This window comes from Equus caballus, chromosome 26 (genome assembly GCF_041296265.1).
Source record: "Equus caballus isolate H_3958 breed thoroughbred chromosome 26, TB-T2T, whole genome shotgun sequence".
Taxonomy (NCBI): Eukaryota; Metazoa; Chordata; class Mammalia; order Perissodactyla; family Equidae; genus Equus; species Equus caballus.
The window spans coordinates 39823468-39838901 of NC_091709.1; the positions used below are offsets into that span (position 1 = coordinate 39823468).

A 15434-nucleotide genomic window follows, 5' to 3' on the forward strand; every position below is an offset into this window, starting at 1 on the left:
TCCACAGGCTGCTGGCCCAGAGTGGCCAAGCCTCCCTCCAGCTGTCAGAAAGGGCGCTTGTTATGAGCAAGTGGGTTGAGGGTGGAGATCCGCAAATAGGCACTGAGCACTCCGGATTCACTGGATGAACTGTGGGTCTCAAGCGCAACTTTCTTTTTTTTCTTTTTAAAAGATTTTATTTTTTCCTTTTTCTCCCCAAAGCCCCCCAGTACATAGTTGTATATTCTTCGTTGTGGGTCCTTCTAGTTGTGGCATGTGGGACGCTGCCTCAGCGTGGTCTGACGAGCAGCGCCATATCCGCGCCCAGGATTCGAACCAACGAGCGCACGAACTTAACCACTCGGCCACGGGGCCAGCCCCACAAGCACAACTTTCTGAAAGGTCTTTTCTCCACTTCCAATCCTGGTTTCTGTCCACTGCAGCTGAGGGCCCAGGATAACTTTGCTGGGTTCTAGCTTGAAATACCTTCAAAATAGCTCGGATGGCCCAGATCAGACAGCAGTTGGATGAGACATGCTCAGACACCTTCAGGCCGTTTTCCAAAGGGCGAGGGAAACGCTGAAGATTCAATTTGATACGCGTGGAGCGATGCTGGTTTGTGCTCTCCCCTCCACCTCTGCTTTCTGCCTCCCTCCCCTTCATACACACGCATGCACACGTGTGTGCACATGGACACATGCACACGTGCATACACACACACCCACATACACATTTTTTCTTGAAATGACTTTTGGCAGCAGCAAAGCCAAAGCTTTCTAATTCTCTGTCAATAAGGTAAAAAGGAGAATAACTTCGAGCCCGAAAAAGACCTTCCTTTCCATCGTTAAATCAGGCGGCTGCATGCCCTTCTCCATTTTTGCAAAACATTGGTCAGTGGCTCCCCTGAGCAAACCAGTTAGGGTCACATGGACCGCAGGGTACATTTCTGGTCCATGAACTAGGGTTCCCCAGATGTCCTAAAGAACTTCACTCACAACCACCTTTCTAAGGTTCGTGGCCTAAAACAAGGCACTTTTATCACTATCTTCAGCTCCTAACAATCTGGAGTCTCTCTTCTCATCCAGAGGCAGCGCCCATAAAGAGGTTAACCAGAGAACAAGGAGGAACACACAAAGCTTGCGAAAGCAGAACGCAAGGAATGGAATCTGTTTCAGCGAGTCAACGAAACTATGAAAGGGAGCCCAATGTCAAGCTTAACACGATCATTTTCATTTCCAAGTGCTTTTGGGTTTTTTCATGTTGGTTTCATGGAAATTTACGTTTGCGGAGAAGACTGTATCTGCTACAGGATTTTGCTGTGTTCATTTAGCCCAGTAATAAAAGGCATCTGCCTGAAATCCTTTTTGGAATAAGAAGGGGTATAAACAAATAAGTAAATGGTCATAAAAGATCAGGGACGGGGGAGGGCTGTTTCGGAAAGGCAGAGTGTGGGTGAGCCCGGAGCAAAGGCTGCAGGCTGCTGTCGGCAGGAGCTGCCGACTTCCGAAGGTATGTGTAAGGCTATATGAAAACACATAGAGCTTTCAAATAAATATGGTAAATGTGGGGAGGATGGGTGAGGAGGAGCAGGCACCACTGTCTTCGGAGCACCCATTACTATGGGAGTAAGAACATTATGACGGAGCATTAACCCATGAGCCCCTGCAGTAGGTTGAATAGTGTCTCCCCCACAACTCATGTCCACCTGGAACCTCAGAATGTGACCTTATTTGGAAAAAAGGTCTTTGTAGATGTAATGAAATTGAGGTCCTAGTAGATTAGGGTGGCCCTAAATCTAACGGCTGGTGTCCTTTTGGAAAAGAGGAGAAACACAGGAAAGAAGGTCATGTGAAGACAAGGCCATGATGGGGGTGATGCAGCCACCAGCCAAGGAGCACCAGGAGCTACTGGAGGCTGGAAGAAGCAAGGAAGGATCCTCCCCTACAGCCTCCGGAGCCATCAGGGAACATGGCCCTGATGACACCTTGATTTTGGACCTCTGGCCTCCTGGTTTGTGAGGATTTATTATGGCAGCCGCCGGAAACTCATACAGCCCCCTTTCTGGCTGGGAGCTGTTTAGGCTGGGAGAGATGGGGCATATTAGAGCAAGGACTTGGTCAAATTCTTGGCCTTTAATAAAGTTAGGAGTTGAAGTCCAGGAGAAGGACAAAACTGATCTTGAAAGAATCCTTGTGGAGCCAGTTTTTTGGTTTGCTTTCCTGCCACCTGGGGAGACATGGAGACTCTCCTGGGCTCAAGGAAGAAAGAGGGCAGCCCTGGAGTGAGCAGCTGGTAAGAGGCTCTGAGAAGGGGCCTGTGTCCCAAACTCTTGGTCTCAGGTCAGCTCCACAGAGAGGCAGGTCCCCCTAAAAGTCCCAGCTGAGTTGGGGATATGTGATTAGAGAGGGCTGCCCTTCTGGCTGCCCCAGGAGGCGAGGCATGGAGGAGAAAGAGCAAGAAAAACTAGGTTTTGGCTTCTTTTATCCAATATAGATTGTTATATTTTCAGAAAGACAGTGTTCTTGAAAGCCAAGCATTGGCGAGAGAGAATTTTCAAAATTCCTTTAGCTTGTATTACCGTATAAAGATTCAGCCCTGGAGATTTGCTCTCTGAGGTTCTTATAATCCAGAAAACTCAGGACATCACACGCAAGTTTCTGCCATGAGGAATGGGGGAAGCGCAATTCTTCCAGACCTGGTGGATAAGGACGAAAAGGAATGCTGAGGAAGGGGAAGCCAGTCGTCACATACATTTGCCCCAATCTCCCCCACATCGAATGTTCTGGGGGGAGCCCAAAGCAAATGGGGTTTTCTTCTGCTCCCTGTTTGGAATCCTTGGAGGAGACTACCATTTCCCAACGTGGGGGTGCTTGGGTGTTGGGGAGCACAGTGTGGTTGCAGGAAAGTGGGATGGATGATCTCAAGTCAGGAATCTGGAGTGCCTTCATCTCCTCTGCAGCACAGAGGGGACCTAGAGACCCTCACATGTCCCAGAAGCACCAGCATGCAGCCAGGAGTCTGGCTGGGAGCCAATGGCTGCAAGGAGCCCACCTTGGCCAGGGATGGAGTGGGCATACCATCAGACCTTGGGGGGTCTCCACATTGGCTTGGTTGCACGTTGAAAGCCCCCAAGCCTATGCCCTCAGTCCCTTGTCTTTAGCAGGGACATCAGTTGGGTGCCCAAAAGGCATACCCAGCCCACACATCCCTGAGTGACTGCCAGTAGGCACGCTCACCAGGACCAGCACAGCTTCCTGGCAGAAGAGGCCAGGGCAGGGACTGGAGAAGGCCAGCAGACCTGTCCCCTCCTCCATAAGGACCATGAACTTCCCAGTGCACTGGCTGCCATCTTGGATATAAGGGTGGGCAGAGAGAAACAGCTCTGATAAGAGTTGAACTCTGCCGATAAATATTTTCCTAATGGAGCCTGTTCCATCAAAGGTGATTGTTTCAACCAGAGAGGGCGGAGATAATATTAATGACAAATTAAAGTCCCCTCTGCTACTGTGGGAGAGGGGCTCACAAGGTAGAGAACTAGAGAAGCTTTGTGGCCTTGGCACACCTGAGTGGTGGACATGAATCTGAGTCCTCACCACTGTGGCATAGAAGGATGATTGCTATGGGGCTGGCACGGTGGTGCAGAGGTTAAGTTTGCATGTTCTGCTTCTGCAGCCCGGGGTTCACTGGTTCGGATCCCGGGTGTGGACATGGCACCACTCAGCAAGGCATGCTGTGGCAGGCGTCCTACATATAAAGTAGAGGAAGATGGGCACAGATGTTAGCTCAGGGCCAGTCTTCTTCAGCAAAAAGAGGAGGATTGGCAGCAGATGTTAGCTCAGGGCTAATCTTCCTCAAAAAAAAAAAAAGAAGAAGGATGATTGCTATGGGCTGAACTGCATCCCACCCAAAATTCCTATGTTGAAGCCCTAACCCCAGGACCTCAGAATGTGACTGTATTTAAAGAGATAACTAAGGTAAAATGAGGTCAGATGGGTGGGTCCCAATCCAACATGACTGGTGTCCTTAGACACAGTCACTGAGAGGAGACACAGAGGGAAGACCATGTGAAGACAGAGGCAGAGATGGGAGTGATGCTGCCACAAGCCACAGGATGCCGAGGAGTGCTGGCAAGGACTGGAAGCTGGAAGAGGCAGGAAGGATTCTTCCCTAGAACCTTCAGAGAGAGCAGGACCCTGTGACAACTTCATTTCAGACTTTTAGCCTCCAGAACTGTGAAAGAATAAATTTCAGTTGTTTTAAATCATCCAATTTGTGGTACTTTGTTACAGCAGTCCTAGGAAGCTAAAATACACTGCGTTACAGAAATCAACGTTTCTGAAGGACCGCGCTCAGTCTAAGAGGATTTAGAAGCCTTTTTCCTGGGGGCAAAATTCCTCCAGATTTAGAACCAGGTGGGGAATTCAGGGCCCAAGAGGTCACGGGACACGTCCACAGAGCACCCCTTGCTCCCCCTTCCCAGTTTAAATCATCTGACATGGAGCCCTAATAGCAAAGGCTCACAGTGCACACAGGGCTCCCTCCCACCCAGTGGGGAAGGAAGGAAAAGATGGCAGGGAGAACACAGGTTTTCTTTGCTTTCCAACAGGAAGCGGCTCCGAGTCTGTTTTCTTTTCTCTCCTCTTCAAATCGATGTTTCATATCGCCAATAACTCTTATCTTTCAGCAAACTCAAGCAGGCCCAGCTCGAGCTGTGAAAATACCGAACTTCAAAAGTTTCGCACAAATCATCTGAAAGGCCTGACCTAAGCCGAGGAAAGCCAGAACGAGGCTGAGAAATCACTCCTTATTTCATCGCCATGTAACTGAGACATTGTTCCCCCTTGCAGGTCACATCTGTCACCTTAACTGCCCCCACCGGGGTCCCAACCGCCTCGAGACACCTGCAAGGGCTGAGTTACGAGCCGTGCCCCGGATCAGCTGCCAGTGGTAGGATGTTATTCCAGGGGAGCGATGGCCGGGAGGCCTCACGAGGGCTGTGGTTTAATTTCCTTTGCTGCTTTCAAGGTTGTATGGAAGGAAATGGATGGAAGTGATGGTTCTCCATGGTGGTCAATCTTCAGTTTCAGCCCCTCGTGGTGACGGCACAGAGTGACGTTGTTGACAGGGAGGGGATGCTTCTGTGAGCCCAAAGAAGTGTGAGTGGGGAGAGAAGAAAAAAATAAATAATAACAATGCCTTTTCTCCAGTGCTGGAGGATTAAAAGTTGACCTTTCCCTCTACACGGAATTTTATTTTACATCCGTTGTCTGGATGTAGCTATTAAAGACCAGTAGAACAGCCGATGGGAAAAATACTTGCATGGTGACAGGTTGGTTGAATAAAAGGAGGGATTTCAAGTCTCAAATTGGACACGGGCCTTCAAGTTCAACAAACATACTGTGAGAGGATGCTGCGACCGAGGACTGTGTTAGGTGATGGGTAGGTGAAAACGGAGACTGACAGCAAAGCTTTCTTCTCTTCCATCCAGGAAAAGACATATGCATACAAGCAGTCTACAGGAACGCAGGAGCAGCCCTTAGCAGAGTCCTTCAGCTCCACTTAAGGGATGCTCAAAGGAGCTTTGGTTCTGAATTGGGACCCGGCTTGCTGTGTCTGTCCGGAGGCAAATGTGGGTCTCGTAGGGGCTGAAATCCAACTGGGTCTTGGCCGGCAATGCCTTGTTACCTGCCCGTGGGGCCATTTCCATTTCTTCTAAGCGGCTCCCTTGGCCACCCATACAGGTATGTCTTTTTGCAATCCATCCTCCTGGGTGAGGCACCTTTTTTCCAATTTGCACAGTCTCAGTGCACATGAGTTGCCCTGATACTACAGAAGGACCACCTTCGTGTGGTTTCTTTTAGCAAATTTCATTGAGGGAGGGGGAGAGAGACATGGTATCAATGATGGTAAGCCTTGAGAAGTAAGCGACATAATACACATGGGTTTCGGGGCCAATGAACCGCTCAACTCATGGGAAACTAGCCTTTAGAGTTTTTGTGTGAATGGGGCCATTCTGCCTTCAGCTTTCTCCAATTTTGAATTTATAGGGGAAGTCCAGGGCTATAATTTAGTGAGGAAAATGGGAGCATTGTGTTTTCTCTTTGAAACAACCCAATACCTAAATGGAAAAACGAGGCCCACTTAACAATCATTTGGTATGAATTTAATAACCAGAAAAATCCTTTAATTTCCGGAGGAGGCTCAGAAACCTTTACTAAGCATGTGGCTACTGTGATACCTGTTTAGGAAATAAATATGTGGATGAGGGGATCAGAAGATGTGCAGGGAGTGCAGAGTGGGGGAGCTGCTGTGTCTACCAGGTTCCTCCTCCGAGGACTTCACTCTGTCTTCTGGACACTGTTGGACGGAGAGCTGATGCCTCCTGGGCTCCCTTGGCTCCGTGCCACGCCCCCCCCCCCCCCGCCCCCGCAGTGGACTCTTTGTCATTGCCCTGCCATCCTTCACTCCCTAGAGACCTGGCCTCATCTTCTTTTCTTCCTTCTCCCACAGACTAGGAGGCAGGACATCCAAAATCTAGGTGTTGGCAAGGTTGGTTCCTTCTTGCGGGTTCACAGGGAGAATCTGTCCATGCCTGTCTCCTAGCTTCTGGTGGTTGCCCACAATCCTTGGCATTCCTCGGGCTGCAGACACATCACCCCAATCTCTGCCTCTGTCATCATCGCTCGGTGTCTATGTGTCTTTTCTCCTCTTCTTATAAGGACACCAGTCATACTGGATGAAGGGTCCACCTTACTCCGGTATGAACTCATCTTAACTCTACTAATTACATCTGCAATGGCTCTATTTCCAAATAAGGGCACATTCTGAGGTTCCAGGAAGGACATGAATTTGGGGAGGGGGACACTATTCAACCCAGTATACCCGCATTCTCCACTGACACTGAAATCCTTGGAACTCAAGCCATGGAATTCCATGGAATTCATCATGGAAGACCCTAGCCTGGCAGCTCATCTCCTCTCTGACTGTGCCTGTCCTAGCAGTTTTCTCTTCTGATCCAGAAGAAACCCTTCTTTTAATATTATGCTTCTACTAAGAAATCCATTTGTCCTTTGCCTATTTAATCAAGTCTAAACTCCTCTACCTGAATTTCCAACACCTCTCCCCACCCCATAGCCTGGATCATCCTATTATGCAAGTGGTTCCCACCTGCCCCACCTCCCAGCCCCTGCCCCTCTCTGCCCTCAGCCCGCCATGCCCCAGTCAGACTGCTCTCCTGCTCCCTTCCAGCCTGCCCATCATCCTCCTCACAGTGCAGCTACTGTCCACCGGGCGCTGTGCTGGCACACAGTAGGTCTCAGTTCATGCTCATTCCGTTGAATGGGATTCCCCATGGTCTTTCCCAAGCACTATGAGCCACTCCGATATCCTTTGTTTCTAGCACCTGAGAGCAACCGTGTGGTGGAACCCCTCCATCCCCGAGTTACTCGCTACCTCTCCAGTTCGCTGGTGTTGCACTGACAAGCCATCTCCTCGGCTCGAGTTTGGGCTTGTGGAAGGCCAAGATCGTGACCTATCTGTGCTTCTGACCCCGTGACACAATCCAAAGACTGAGGACACTCAATAAGTTTTCACTTATAATGTGCACAAGTGTAGCCATTTTGCTTTTTGGCCCTGGATTCCGACAGAGAATTTCTGATTAAGGATTGAGTCGGTTTAGGATGTTAATACAACAAGATTGGGGTTAGAATTGGGTTGTTTTGTATGTGACTGGAGTTTCTAAAGGACGGCCTGTGGTCTGCCTCGTTCAGCATTGCAGGGTTTCTCGTTAAAGTGTAGGTTCCAGAGCCGCGACCCAGACTACTGAATCCGGACATCAGGAGGCGGGTCTGGGAATCGTGACTCTGTGTCAGCCCCGGCCCCAACCCGGGTGATTCCATGCGTGGTACAGTTGAGAAGCACAGATCTAGACATGGAGACAATAAATATTGATTTTAGATGCGCTTGCAGAGCCGAAGACAAACTAGTGACTTCTTATAGCTCGTAGAGCCAGCGAGAGCAAAGCCAGAATGATTTATTGCTTCCTGGGTGATCAATTGCTTCGACGGCTGCTTGGTCTCCCGATGCAGAGCGACATTCTCACAAAATCAGGGGCCAGTGGGGAGAATCTGGGGGGTCTCTGGAGTGACCCCGTGGGCAGTGCTAAGCCCAGAAGCCTGCCCCAGCAGCAAACAGAGTCTACCTGTCTTTCCCTGCTGGTTTCCCTGGAGGCGGGGATTAGAGCATGCTGTTCATTTATAATGTTTGCTTTGCTTTTGGAAACACCTCAGGGCAACTCAGGATAGGTTTTCTCAGTGCTGTTTGACTTGGCTTAGCTGCAAAGCTCCCCCTTTTTAGTCTATTTATTGCAAGTTAGCACACGGCCCCATATTCAGGAGCCCAACACCATGTCTAACAGGAATTGGGGGGTAGCCAAACGAAATGAAAGATTGAGAGGGGTGAATCGCGCTTCCCCAGCCCTGCCTTCTTGGCCTGGCGCTAACCCGAGGTCACGCTGGCCAGCAGGCTGCCTCAAACTTTGCAGCCCCTGACCTGTCATTGCAGCCCTCTTATTGATGCCTTGGGCTGGGTGACACGTCTAACCTCTGCCTGCCCGACAATAGCGTCTAAAGGATTCTTTCTCAAGAAAGAGATGTATTCTATTTTTTAAGCTCTGTTTTGCTTACATATTTTCCTTTCTTTTTAAAAATTCAACTAACTTTCGATAGTAAACTGCTGATCCCTTTTGATGTTTACTCTCAAGTTTCAAATAGATGCCACATTACATGTTAATAGTAACTGCCATCCCTGAGCCAGCTATTCCATTTACATCATTTCATTTAACCTGCGCAAAACTCTACATAGTGGATACTATTAGATCCCATTTAACGATGAGAAAACAAATGCAGAGAAGTGAAGTGAGTAGCCCAGGGCGACCCAGCTGATAAATGGGGAGCAGGGATTGCAATTCAGCGCCCATCTCCTCAGCGATGTGAATGCTGTCTGCTTGGAGATGACCTACCTCAGCCTGGAGCTTCTTTCTTTGCTTTGAAGAAGGAAGGAGCAAAGGTTTAACTGAAAGATTTCACCTAAGTCTAGCCTCTATTTCTATTAGGCATATCTACCCAGTTTATATGAGCAAAATGAAAATCAAGGACAGTTGCTGGTTTATACTGACATATCTGCAGGACATTAAAATACATTATTAGTGGGAGATTCTGTCCATAGCACATTTCTTTTGTACAAAAGTGAAAAGCATGATTGAGATTCTCTAGTGTAAGTGGTAGAAACAGTTTAACATCCTTTAGGACCTTTGGGATATGGCCACTGTCATCCTACCCAGGGAGGGTGATGCTCAAAGGCATGGGTGTTGGGTGGAATCTGGGACATTTGAGGGTGAACCAGTAAAACTAAACTGGAACTTATGGGTTTTAGGGAATGGGCCCAGGAACTCCCCAATTTCCTACTTGAAGATTCCCTTCTTACTGTTTCTCTTCTCTGTTTTCTGCTGTGTTGACATGGGCACAGTCCTCCTGCCCCATACCCATAGGGTCACCATTGCGATGGAGCGATCGCGATTGCAGGCTCTGTTAACCTTTCTTATCAGCAGCCTGGGCCTTAGTTAATGGACCCGTGGTTCTCTCTGAAGGGCCACGTAGCAGGCTCCCAGCCAGCCCCTGGTAGGGGTTGTTTATGGTGGAAGGAGGAAGATTGAAGTGGGAATATTTTAGGACTTTGTTATTTTGCCATGAGAGAATACTGGATAGAAGAAAGAGTCCTATGAATTTAAAAAACCCGGTTATTAATTAAATCCAAGGAACCCCGAAGGGGCTGAGCTATTGTTTAAACACGTATCCAATGCCTGGGCCTTGCACACCACAGTTTGTAGAGGCTGGACGAGGCAGGAAGGGGTTAATGGTATTATTCTGCCTTGAATATGCTGGAAAACTCAGTCTTCTGACTTTTTGCGATGAGCTAAAAGCAGTAAGAAGAAACTACTGTGAGCAGCCGTAATTGCTACTGTATCGGCTGCCCATTACGTGTTCTGTGTTTACGTACGTTAACCCTCACACCTGCGAGAGCTGGAGTTGCTGGTGTTATCCCAAGCTTGCATCTTGGGGAACAAAAGCTTTGAGGGGTTCAGTAGCTTGTACAAGATCACGAAGTTAGCGAGTGGGAGGGCCCAGAAATGCACACGGTCCTTTCTTCTCCAAGCTGTCTCCCATGAAATACTATTCTTATCCCTGTCGAGGTCTGATGTGGTATCACATTCTACTACTGCACCAGCCAGAAGGTCAGGAGCAGTGATGCCATCCTTGTAGTGTGCTTAGGGGTCGGTGTTGGAATTCGGAGAGTTCACTCTGAGCCAAGAAAAGAATATTCCAAGGAAATGATATCTTAGATATTTTTTTTTTTCCTTAGTGGGTAGACATTACTTGAGAGGGTTATGGTGTGTTAAAGATATATGACTGTGACATCTCGTAAATTTTATAGCTACTGTTCCACACTTCATCAGCATTCCTGATCTCATTGTGGTGTTCCCTTCAAATAATGCTGTGCGAATGAGCGTGTAGGAACCCAATGCAAGTTGCCCGTTATTGATGATACACTAAATGATGACGTCTTTAGGAATGACTTTTTCTAGAATATCAGGGTTTCAGTGTTACCTATTATTGCTTTAATAAGTAGAGTTTCTTTGCATTCATAATTATGATAGCTATAAGAAACGAGTTGTTTGCTATAAAACAAAATACCAAATATTTCTCAACTATTAAAAAATCTATATAATCTTTTTTTTTTTTTTTGAGGAAGATTAGCCCTGAGCTAACTACTGCCAATCCTCCTCTTTTTGCTGAGGAAGACTGGCCCGAGCTAACATCCGTGCCCATCTTCCTCTACCTTATACGTGGAACACCTAGCACAGCATGGCTGTTGCCAAGCAGTACTATGTCTGCACTCAGGATCCAAACCAGTGAACCCCAGGCTGCCGAGAAGCGGAACATGTGAACTTAACGGCTACGCCACCGGGCCCCCAAAATCTCTATAATCTTGAAAGCATCTGACTCGAATGAAGGAGAAAGTTCTCTGCCCAGGCTGAACATTAGAATTTTGAAGCTTGTGGAGCTTGTAAAAATTCCTCATGTGTGGGCCCCACCCCCTGGACCAATTAGATCAGATGTCTGAGGAGCGTGGTCTGGCCGGGTGCAGTTTAGAAAAACTCTGCAGGTGATTCTAATGCAGCCAGCGTTGAGAACTAGTGGGCCTAGGCAATGAGCATTTTTAAATTCATGGAATTAGTCCTGAGTAATATCAGTGCATTAATGTATCACAAAGGAGAAAGATCTACATTATGCATTACAATTGAGAGTTTTGAACATAATGCAATAAAAATACATGGAACGAATATAATACACACAATAAGTCACTACGTTACAGATAAAAAGTATATGCTCAACAAATATTACTGAAAGAAAGGATAACAATGAACATCATATGAAGTTTCATATGACAAATCATATTTTGAAACTAAGATGTCATCAATTGCAAGATGAAGTATCACTGAGAAAGAAAAAAATTTAATTAAACTACGACATGCCATATATTACAAGCCAAATTTGAATTAAAAAAATGTTTAAAACAGGAAAAAATCTCTCTTATAATTGATGAAACGCACTACTTCAAAATTACAGTATTTTAATTTTTCTGCCGTCTACTCCAACTGTTATACCACTAATTTCCACTAGATGCCGCTGTGACCTGCTATTTCAGGTTCCCAGAGGCACTCTGAAAACCAACTTTTTCCAAGTATTTAAAAATGAAATATCCACCCCTTTTAAAGACAAAAAAACTTAAACATCTCACATTTTGAGGGGTTGTTGCTCGTTATTTTCCTTGTATTAAGACCTATCTGAATTAGCTCACAAAATGTAAAATTATTTAAAAAATGAATTGAAAAGTTTTAATGGCTTGATAGAAAAGGTACTATTGCTTCCCTTTTATCCACAACCCCAGGGTTCCCATTTTGCTTGTCTGCAGTGGGCTATAGAGAAGAGAAAGTAAGAGGAAGGTTGATGTTTGACTTAAATCAAATAAAAAGTAAAACCTGAAGGAAACAATATGATGTTTTCTGATGTGAAGACAACAGATCACGATACCCCGGACACATGCGTTACTGCTTCCCACGACAGGAAGAGCTGAGGGAAGGGGGGAGCAGGGTCAATGGCACAGGGCCCCGACTTCAACCCAAGCCCAGTGTTAACCCTGGGGATTGACCCCCGGCCTCCACGGCTGAAACCTGGACGACTTCCCCTGTTTAATGAGAATCGCTCTCCCAGCAAAATGATAGAAGCCTTAGGGCGGAAACGAAGCCTGTAGAAGCTTCTGGAGACACGCTTAGAGCAATGCTACTCAAACTGTCCCCATCTCCAATGAGATGAGAACAGAAAGAGAGAAAATATTTCAAAACCTTCATAGCCAAATAACAAAGTAATTTCATGTCTGTTGAATCTAGTAAAAAGAAATTAGGTTTGTATTTTGTTTGTCTTTATTTCTTATTTCCTTTTTCTAGTAATGTGGTATTTCCAGTATTTTACAAAAGTATCGGTCCATAACAGGTTTTAGAAATTTTTCTTAAAAGTAGTTTTTCACGCCAGACACCTTGGGAGACGCTCCCACCCTGAGCTGCGGAGGGGGCAACCCTGGAATGACGTCCCTCTTGAACCTCTTGAAAATTTTCTACTGGACAATACAGGCAGAAAAGGGCCAAAGAACAGGGGCACTCGGATGGTGAAGGACAGGATGACTGGAGAGGTAAAAAGAAATTCTAAGAACAACACAGCTCGGGGAGCCCCAGCCTCTGAGCCTGCAGTCGGTAGCTCACCCTAGAAGCACCCCTAGCTCTGAAGAGGCCCAGAGACCTCACCCTGTCACCCCCGAGCTGCTCCCCTTGTCCAGAGCACACACACAAAAGCAAGCCTAAAACTGACCTTGCGACAAGAGGGACTCAGGTGGCCGCAGTGAAAAGAAAATACAAAACCACTCAGAATCGCTCAAATCTTATATATTTAGCTTCAGAAGAGAAACACAGAGAGAAGTCCATAGTTAAATTCGTTCCCGGCTCCATCCAGCCCGAATCAGCTGACTTTGATGGAAGGGATGCTAAAAGCACCACGGATTTCCATTTACGGATAACTAAATGGGCACTTTGGCTTCTCTAAAAAATGCCCTGTTGCACTATGCTACTGTTGGTACCTTTTGGAAAGCAATTTGGTAATAATTATCAAAATGTAAATTGTGAATTCTCTTTAACCCAGCAGATTCTCTGCTACAAATTCACCCTACAGATATACTCTTACAACAAGCAAAGACACACATAATACAACATCCAGTACTCATTGACTCAGTGGGAGAAAAAAACTGAGTAAGAGCTAAATGTCCTTCCATAAGAGACTAGTTAACTTAAGGCACCCCACACAATGGAATAGTATGCACCGTTAAAAGACTAAATGCTTCTGCAGGTACTGGAGAAGTGGAAAGACTGGATGTGGAAAGAGTTCCAAGACGCAATTTGAAGTAATGGAAGCATGGTGAAGTACAATGGGTACCGTATGATCCTATTCGTGTCAAAAAGGAGAATACGCACTTTGATCAGGCACAGAACCCTCCCGAAAGCTATATCTGTCCACAGGGGTCACCTCTGGGAAGTGGAGCTAAGAGTCTCGACAGGGGAGAAGGTATTTCATTTATTTTATTTTATTTTATTTTATTTTATTTTATTTGGTGAGGAAAATTGGCTCTGAGCTAACATCTGTTCCCAACCTTCCTCCATTTTGTATGTGGGTCATCGCCACAGCATGGCTTGGTGAGCAGTACACAGGTCTGCGCCCCAGATCTGAACCCATGAACCCAGGGCCACCTAAGCGGAGTACGCGAACTTAACCACTACACCACTGGGCAAGCCCCAGGACTTTCATTTTTAACATCACATCCTTCTGTACTTTTTTTTAAAGTAAAAATATGCATTAATTTAATATGGAACAAACGGCCTGTTGCAGAGAATCAAGAGGTACGAGCAATGGCAACAAATATCAGTCAGCCAAAGATACAATCTGAAATGAGGGGTTGCACAAAACAGGGTCATGCTCTAAAGTCAAGAAACATCAACAAAGAAAAAACCACAACTCCTAGATTGCTCTCATCCATAGCTGGTGAATATTTATAGTAACAGGCCATACCAGGCTCGGGGGACCCTATAAAACCCAGTGGAACGTGTGGCAAGGAACCCCAGGCTTCCAGAGATCACAGCCATCACTAGGTGAGAAAACCCAGAGGCAACCGCCTGAGTATTTAATTACTCTGTAGAAATGGAATGGGCAGAAAGGGGATTGGGGTTGGTTACTTAAATAAAAGAAGGGTTGCCTGGCCCTGCTTCATAAATAGAGTGAGTGTCTTGGCTACCAGTAGTGCTGTTAACTTTAACAAATTGGACACACACATTTCCTGTTTCATTCTCCCCTGCTCAGTGCCAATTCATTAGGATACCATTGGTTTCGGAAAACCTTTTTTTGAAAGTTGTATGTAATTACCATATACATCCATCCATATGAATATATATACATATATATGTATATACACTCACACACATCACAGTCTGTACCCACAGAGGATGAGAGCTGGGGAGGGAGGCTCCCTGTCCATTTTGGGGCCTTCAGCACAGCACACTGCACTATAAACACTCTTGGTAATGAGTATTTTCAGTGTTAGCTGGAGTTGAGCGTGTTCTGCAAGGAATTAGTTAATTCTCTATGTTTAAAATGTAGGCTTGGACCAAATCACTGTTTAAAAAAAATTTTTAAAGAAAAAGAAAGAAAATAAAGACCCAAAGGGCAATCCCTCTTAGCTTCTGTGCACCTTCTACATCATGGCCCATCTGACAGATACGTTGGGGGGCCCGGGGAGCCAGGAGTGGTGGGCAGGGGGCACGCAGGCACAGAGCCCCCTTACACGAAGACCAGAGTCCTTACGCCTCCAAGTGCGTTTGGAAAGAAGCTACATTTCCTTTTTTTTTTTTTTTTTTTTTTTTTTTAAGATTTTATTTTTTCCTTTTTCTCCCCAAAGCCCCCCGGTACATAGTTGTATATTCTTCGTTGTGGGTCCTTCTAGTTGTAGCATGTGGGATGCTGCCTCAGCGTGGTTTGATGAGCAGTGCCATGTCCGTGTCCAGGATTCGAACCAACGAAACACTGGGCCGCCTGCAGCGGAGCGCACGGACTTAACCACTCGGCCACGGGGCCAGCCCCTACATTTCCTTTTAAACAGGGTGGGCCAGGTGAATGGCTGCAACATCGCAGAAAACAGTAGCAAGTTAGAGAGACAGGAGTCTTTTCCAGAACTTGCCCTCAGCGGAAAGAGCGAGGAGAGCGAAGGAATAGTGAACAGGGCCTGGAAGGAGGGGTTCC

The 15434-nt window shown here is 46.5% G+C and overlaps 1 protein-coding gene across 3 annotated transcripts in view; it reads right to left on the reverse strand.

The window, feature by feature from the left end:
- Positions 1–15434, reverse strand: part of CLDN14 (claudin 14) — a 62168-nt gene that overhangs the window by 22226 nt on the left and 24508 nt on the right. The window contains exon 3 of one of the 3 annotated variants that reach the window (XM_070252284.1): positions 2558–2674. The exons of 1 other annotated variant lie outside the window; for it this stretch is intronic. The gene's annotated coding sequence lies outside the window, so the exon portion shown is untranslated. Of the gene's footprint in view, positions 1–2547; positions 2675–15434 lie in introns of those variants that run through there. One more of the 3 variants, XR_011432912.1, reaches the window with a different exon arrangement.